Below are 7,022 nucleotides of genomic sequence, written 5' to 3'. Positions count from 1 at the left end.
GGAGGGTTGCCCTTCCCTTGGCACTGCAGAGGCCACATCTGGATTGGTGTGCCCCATTTTGTGTCCCCAGGGGCAAGAGAGGTGGTGGTGATGATCTCTCATGGAGAGAGGTACTGGCAGAGGAGCAGGCGGGACGCAAGGGCTGGAGCGAGGGACGTATGGGGTGAGGCCGAGGGCACAAGGTTTGTGGAACCTGGCGGAGATGAGCAAAGTGGGGAGGAGGGAATGGAACTGCTGTCTCCCACCAGCTCCAGGAGGTTAGAGAAAGGATGGAGCCAGACTCTCCTGAGAGGTGCACTGCAAAAGGGCAAGGGGCAACAACCACAAGTTGCAACAAGGGAAATGTCTTTTTGGGAAAAGCAGTGACAGAGCTCACGGTGCAGCCCTGGAAGAGCTACTCAAGAGACAGGGACCTCTCTGACAGTGGCAGTGTTCAGAAGTCAACAGGACAAGGCCCAGAGCCTGCGGAGGTACCTGGGAAGTTTGGTCTGCACAGAGCAGTGGATCGGAGCAGAAGACCTCCAGAGGCCCATTGCAACCTTTGTTGTTCTGGGGGACACTGCGTCACACGAGCCCCTGAGCAGCCACCAAAAGCCACCATGCCACGGAAGACAAAAAATGCAGGAGATTGCAGAGAAGCACCAGTTGATTCAGGAATGGTGCTAAAATGTGTGGAAATACCCTTGAGGAAGGCGGCACTTTGGGGCTATGAGCTCTGGTATCCCTGGCACGCATGGGAACCAGGCCACCGTGTCCACTGAAGTCCACAGCAGGGTGACTCATGTTTGCCAGGAGCTGAGGGTTTTTCCCGACTCTTCCACATCACGATGACTCCCAGTGCTCTGGGAGACTGATCCAATGTCCCTTTGAAATCAGAAATGAATGGAATGGGCCACCCCATCCCTGACCCAGGGTAAAGGGCCAGGAGCTCCTGGCTCCGTGCCCTGAGCCTCCCCTCAAAAGCAGGCCATGGTGGCCTCTGGCCTCTGGGATGAACTCCCTGAGCAGAACAGGTCAATTTGCGTGTGGGTCTCCTTCAGGGAAGGACGTGGGCACGGCTTTGCTCACATCACCAGTCTGTGGCAGAGCCTGATGAGCGTAAGCAAGGTCCTCACGGCCATCAGTCCTGCCCGCAGGGGACATCCTTCCAGCCCACAATGGACTTTGCCGTTGAGTTGAGCTTTGCCTCACCCCTGGTGAGATGAGTCTCTTCTCCCGCCATAGGGGATTGTGCCGTCTTGCCCTGCTGCCTGAACTTACTCACAGTGTGTCTACGTGACCCGTGGGGGGAAATGTCTCTCAGGGTTAACCGGAGTGCCTGCACTGACAGCACTTGACTTGAGGTGTCCCTCAAAGCTCAATTTCACTGTGACTGGTGGCCATGCTCGCCATGAAGAAGGCAAAGTGACAAAGGCAATCTGTATCATGCAAACGCACTTCAAATCCCCTTGTACACTAGCCTGAGACCACTGAGTTGATTGGACTTAGGAAGCTGGGACACAGATGAATCGTTTCGATGTTCAGTGGTGTGAAGCGGGATCACAACATTTCGGATGAAAGAGGCAAGGGCTGAATCACCAGCGAGTCCTCAGCAAGCGACAACTGCTAGGTGTTCAGATGCTTCATGAACAAGGAATGTTTGTGGCCCCACGGAGCCCTCAATCCCTCAAGCCTGGAGCCCTCCCAGCAGGCAGAAAGCACTCGTCCCAGCTGGTCTCAAGGCTGCAGGGAGGCGAGGGCCGTGGCTTGAAACCCCAGGGGAAAGCTGCGTGGTTTCTGAGCAGAAGAGCCTGCCTGCAGAAATGTGAAGGCACCCATCCTGGAGCCAGGCTGAAGAGCCGTTTGCCAGCATTGCCTAGGAATCACGAAGAGAGGTCAACTGCTTAGAAGGCATCTGTGTTCAGCACTATTCCATCAGCGCACCTGTGGGCAGCGTTGCCTCCCGCTCTTCCAGATCAGAGCCTGGATGGCCTCCTGCTCCTCCACTTCACAGACTGGCCGGCCTCCTCCCTCCAGCCGCCTGCACACACCGTTCCTCAAGCCGCTCCTCGTGCTCGCCATCTCCACTGCAACCACCTCCCACCCTTGCCCTGCATGCAGACAGGCACTGCCACATGTACCACCTCCATACCGTCTACTCAGCGCCACTCTCCTCCTCCAGAGCCAAAAGGGAATCAGAGCTATTTTCATCTAGTGATGGAAATGATCGGTTTTGCAGGCCGTTTGGTATTTTGGTCCATGCTCAGGCATTGCACAATGCTTGCCAGAGCTGGCAAAAAGATCCAGAGAAACCTATTCCACTGACACAAGGTGTCTCCTGTCTCCCTCCAAGTCATCCACACCTCCCATTTATTCTCACTTTGCCCCTCCACACTTTTCCTCAGCCAGGCTCTACCTTGCGCTTTCCATAGAACGCTCCCACTCTCGCAAACCGTCCCCCCCTACACACCAAGAACGTGCACAGCAGGTCTTTGATCAAGGGTTGACACCATCCTGCGTCTCCATGTGGTGCTCCTGGGTGGTCACCGTCTTCCCTGCAGCAATGTCCCCACCCTACTGCTCTCAGCAGGCTTGGAGTCCCCGTCAGATAAGAAGCTGTCTTCCCTTCTCCCCTGGAAGCAGCAGAGATGCCATCTGGGGAGTGAAACCATCCCCCCAGGGCAGCATGTCACTGATGGCCGGATGAGGACAAGGCTCTGGGAGCTGCAGATGTAGCCCCTGGGCTCCTGCCTCTCAAGGCCTCTGGAAGTCTGGCACCAGGTGCACGTCATGCTCAGTGCAGGTCCCAGCTGTAAATGTTCAGCTGGAACATTGCCCTGAATCTCCCAGGGAGCCGGGTGTCAGTGCACAGGGCATGTGATCAGCAGGGCAGAGAGGGCTGCAGCAGGTAGTTGTGGCCGAGTGGTCAAGGCGATGGACTAGAAATCCATTGGGGTTTCCCCGCGCAGGTTCGAATCCTGCCAACTACGGGGTGTTGCAGTCTCCTTTTGGGCTGCCTGCAGTTGGCCCCACGCTGCAGCCGTGGGACTCCAGGTGCCTGGATTTGGGCACCCCTGTGCCTACCATGCTGGTTCTTGCCTCCCTCCAGAAATGCCTGCAGGCATGGGGAATTCTTCTCCTATTTACAAGATAGGCAAGTTCAATGAAGACAAAAGGGGGCAGTAAGAGGTCCACTCTTGTTGGTTCTTGAGTGGAGCTTAAAAACCTGACCTTTACCACACATCCCAAGCAGCACATCCCCACCAGCTTCTCTTCCCTACACCTGAAACTACAGCTGCTCTGGTGGGTTGATCTTGGCTGGCTGCCAGGTGCCCACCAGGCTGCTCTGTCACTCCCCCTCCTCCACTGGATAGGGGGAGTGAAAATGTAACAAAAGGTTTGTGGGTCAAGATAAGGACAGGAAGCATGTTCACCACTTAAGACCACGGGAAAAACAGACTCCACCTGGGGAAACAAATGTAATTTACTACCAATCACACCAGAGTAGGATCATGAGAAATAAAAACAAATCTTAAAACACCTTCCCGCCACCCTTCCCTTCTTCCTGGGCTCAACTTCGCTCCTGATTTCTCTGCCTCCTCCTCCCAAGCAGCAAAGGGGATATGGAGTAGGGGTTGTGGTCAGTTCATCTCACGTTGCCTGTGCTGCTCCTTCCTCCTCACTTTCTTCCCCTGCTCCAGCATGGGGTCCCAGCTACGGGGACCATGAACTTATGCAGTGTGGGTCCTTCCCATGGGCTGCACTTCTTCATGAACTGCTCCCACGTGGGTCCTTTCCATGGGGTGCACTCCTTCAGGAACAGACTGCTCCAGTGTGGATCCTCCACAGGGTTGCAAGTCCTGCCCAGAAAACCAGCTCCAGTGTGGACTTCCCCTGGGGTCACAGCCTCCTTTGGACACATCCACCTGCTCTTGCATGGGGTCCTTCCCAGGCTGCAGGTGGAGATCTGCTCCACCATTATCCTCCCTGGGCTGCAGGGGCACAGCCTGCCTCACCATGGTCTTTACCATGGGCTCCAGGGGAGTCTCAGCTCCCATGCCTCGAGCACATCCTCCCCCTCCTTCTTCACTGACCTTGGTGTCTGCAGAGTTGTTTCTCACATATTCTCACTCCTCTCTTCCAGCTACTATTGTGCAGCAGCTTTTACCTCTTCTTAAATATGTTATCACAGAGGCGCTACCACCATTGCTGATTGGCCCAGCTTTTTCCAGCGGTGGGTTTGTCTTGGAGCCAGCTGGCATTGGCTCTGTCAGAAATGGGGGAAGCTTCTGGCATATTCTCATAGAAGCCACACCTGCAGCACCCCTGTTACCAAACCTTTGCATCGAAAACCCAATACAGTTGCTCATCTCCAAAGAGGGCCTGCAGACATGGCCCTCAGTGGTAACAAGGAAAGGAAGACTCCTCACGGATCTGAGATCATTTCTGTGGTCCCGGGGATATTCTGCCTGACTCATTCCGAGCCCTTGCACATATGGACACCTTTTCCCAGGGGGATTTCCCAAATTTAGCTTAAGGATGAGATGATGAGGGTTGGGTCTCTCCTGTCTCCTCCTCTTCTGGGAAAGACATGGAAGTGCAAAAGAGGACATGGTGGAGACTATGGCATCAGGAGACCATCCCCTGCCATGCGAGGCTCTGATGGGTTTATTCTCTCACAGCCCCTGAGAGGAAGTGGGGCTGCTGGTACCCTGCCTGGGTGGTGCAACATCTTAAGGAAGAGTGAAGCCCTGAGGGGCACATGCAGAGAGAGCCCAGAGAAAGGGAAAGAGAGACAAGCCCATTGCTGGTGCATGTCCGTTCCCTGCAGCCATGCCACTGAGTGTGGGAAAAACAGTGCAAGCAAAGGAGAAGCTCAGTCACCTCATCCCTCCTCTCACCAACAGGCTCTACCAGCTCAGCCAGTCCAGAGCCTTCCTGGAACATCTCACAGGATCTAAGTTTGGTGAGCACTCAGTCCTGCTGGTCCAGCCCTGCCTTGGGCTGACTGGGGGCCACTTGCACTCTGAGCAGTGTTGGGCAGGACAGGAGTGGCACCAGGCACAGAGAGGAGGGGTTTCTCTGTCTCTTTGGCACCCTGCATGGTGGGAAGGGCAGACCTCAGCTGTTGGTGAGCAGCAAGGACAGAGCTGTGCCAGAAGCGATGACAAGCCAGGAGCTCTTGGGGAGCACAACACAGCACAGCACGGGCAGGGCAAGGCCTTTGCAGTCAATGTGAAAGGCAAGGCCCTAACTGCTGTAGAACTTGCTTAGAGAAATGAACACTGCCTAGGACTAAGAGCTTTTACCTCAGGGTCACCTGAAGATCTACCTTAAATCACCTCTCACTGGATGAGAACACACAGTACAAATGATAAAACAAAAGGAGACTTGTTTTCCAAAAAACTCTGGGCATATAACCACAGGCAGAACAACGATGGACCATAATCTTCTATTAAACCACTGAACCTGCAATACACATTTATTTATAACAATGAAGATTAACACTGTACAACAGCTGCACAGGACAAGCACGTGCTGATCCTGCATGGAACAAGCATAGACTCCTTACCTTACCAATATTAACTGATCAGCCCACCCTCTAACATGTGTAATTAGATTGGTCATACCGAGTCCCCTGAGCTGGAAGACAGGGATGGGGACCAGAATGAAGTGCCTATAATCCAAAGGGCAATGGTTATCAATCTGCCACACCACTCAGACAACACACACAAGTCCAGAGGGGCCAGATGAGATCCACCCAAGGGTACTGAGACAGCTGGCAGAAGTGCTCACTAAGCCACTTTCATTCATTTATCAGCAGTCCTGGCTAACCCAGAAGGTCCCAGTTGACTAGAGGTTATCAAATGTGACACCCATCTACAAGAAGGGCTGGAAGGGGGATCCAGGGAACTACAGGCCTGTCAGTCTGACACCAGTGCCAGGAAAGGTTATGGAGCAGATTGTCTTGTGTGCCATCACACGGCATGTACAGGACAACCAGGCTGTCAGGCCCAGTCAGCATGGGTTTATGAACAGCAGGTCCTGCTTGACTAACCTGATCTCCTTGTATGACAAGGTGACCCACTTAGTGGATGAGGGAAAGACTGTGGATGTTGTCTCCCTAGACTTTCATAAAGCCTTTGACACCGTTTCCCACAGCATTTTCCTGGAGAAACTGGCTGCTTGTGGCTTGGATAGGTGTACTCTTCATTGCATAAAAAACTGGCTGAATGGCCGGGCCCAAAGAGTTGTGACGAGTGGAGTTAACTCCAGTTGGTGGCTGGTCACAAGTGGTGTTCCCCAGGGCTCAGTATTGGGCCCAGTTCTGTTTAATATCTTTATCAATGATCTGGATGAGGGGATGGAGTGCACGCTTAGTAAGTTTGTGGATGACACCACATTGGGCAGGAGTGTTGTTCTGTTTAAGGGTAGCAAGATTCTACAGAAGGATCCAGACAGGCTGGATTGACGGGCTGAGGCCAATTGTACAACACTGAACATGGCTCAGCACCGGGTCCTGCACTGGGTCACAGCAACCCCATGAACACTACAGGCTTGGGGAAGAGAGGCTGGAAAGCTGCCTGGCAGAAAAGGACCTGGGTGTGTTGGTCAACAGCTAGCTGAATATGAGCCGGCAGTGTGCCCAGGTGGTAAAGAAGGCCAACAGCATCCTGGCTTGTATCAGAAATAGTGTGGCCAGCAGGACTAGGGAAGTGATCATACCCCTGTACTCGGCACTGGTGAGGCTGCATCTCAAATATTGTGTTCAGTTTTGGGCTCCTCAATACAAGAAAGACTTTGAGGTGCTAGAACATGTCTAAGAAGAGCGACAAAGCTGGTGAAGGGTCTAGAGAACAAATCCTGTGAGGAGCAGCTGAGGGGACTGGGGTTCTTTAGTCTGGAGAAAAGGAGTCTGAGAGGAGACCTTATCACTTTTTACAACTACCTGAAAGGAGGTTGTAATGAGGTGGGCGTCGGTCTCTTCTCCCAAGTAACAAGAGATAGCACAGAGGAAATGGCCTCAAGTTGCACCAGGGGAG

General features: G+C 53.6%; 1 non-coding gene across 1 annotated transcript; it reads left to right on the top strand.

The window, feature by feature from the left end:
- The first annotated feature begins 2,887 nt into the window (after window positions 1-2,887).
- On the top strand, window positions 2,888-2,969 carry TRNAS-AGA (transfer RNA serine (anticodon AGA)). Its single transcript has one exon. It is a non-coding gene; the product is annotated as a tRNA-Ser (tRNA).
- Window positions 2,970-7,022: the final 4,053 nt, after the last annotated feature.

Source organism: Strix aluco, chromosome 12 (genome assembly GCF_031877795.1).
Source record: "Strix aluco isolate bStrAlu1 chromosome 12, bStrAlu1.hap1, whole genome shotgun sequence".
NCBI classification, from domain to species: Eukaryota; Metazoa; Chordata; class Aves; order Strigiformes; family Strigidae; genus Strix; species Strix aluco.
The sequence above is the reverse complement of the archived record's forward strand: the minus strand, read 5'-3'. Positions and strand labels throughout refer to the sequence as shown.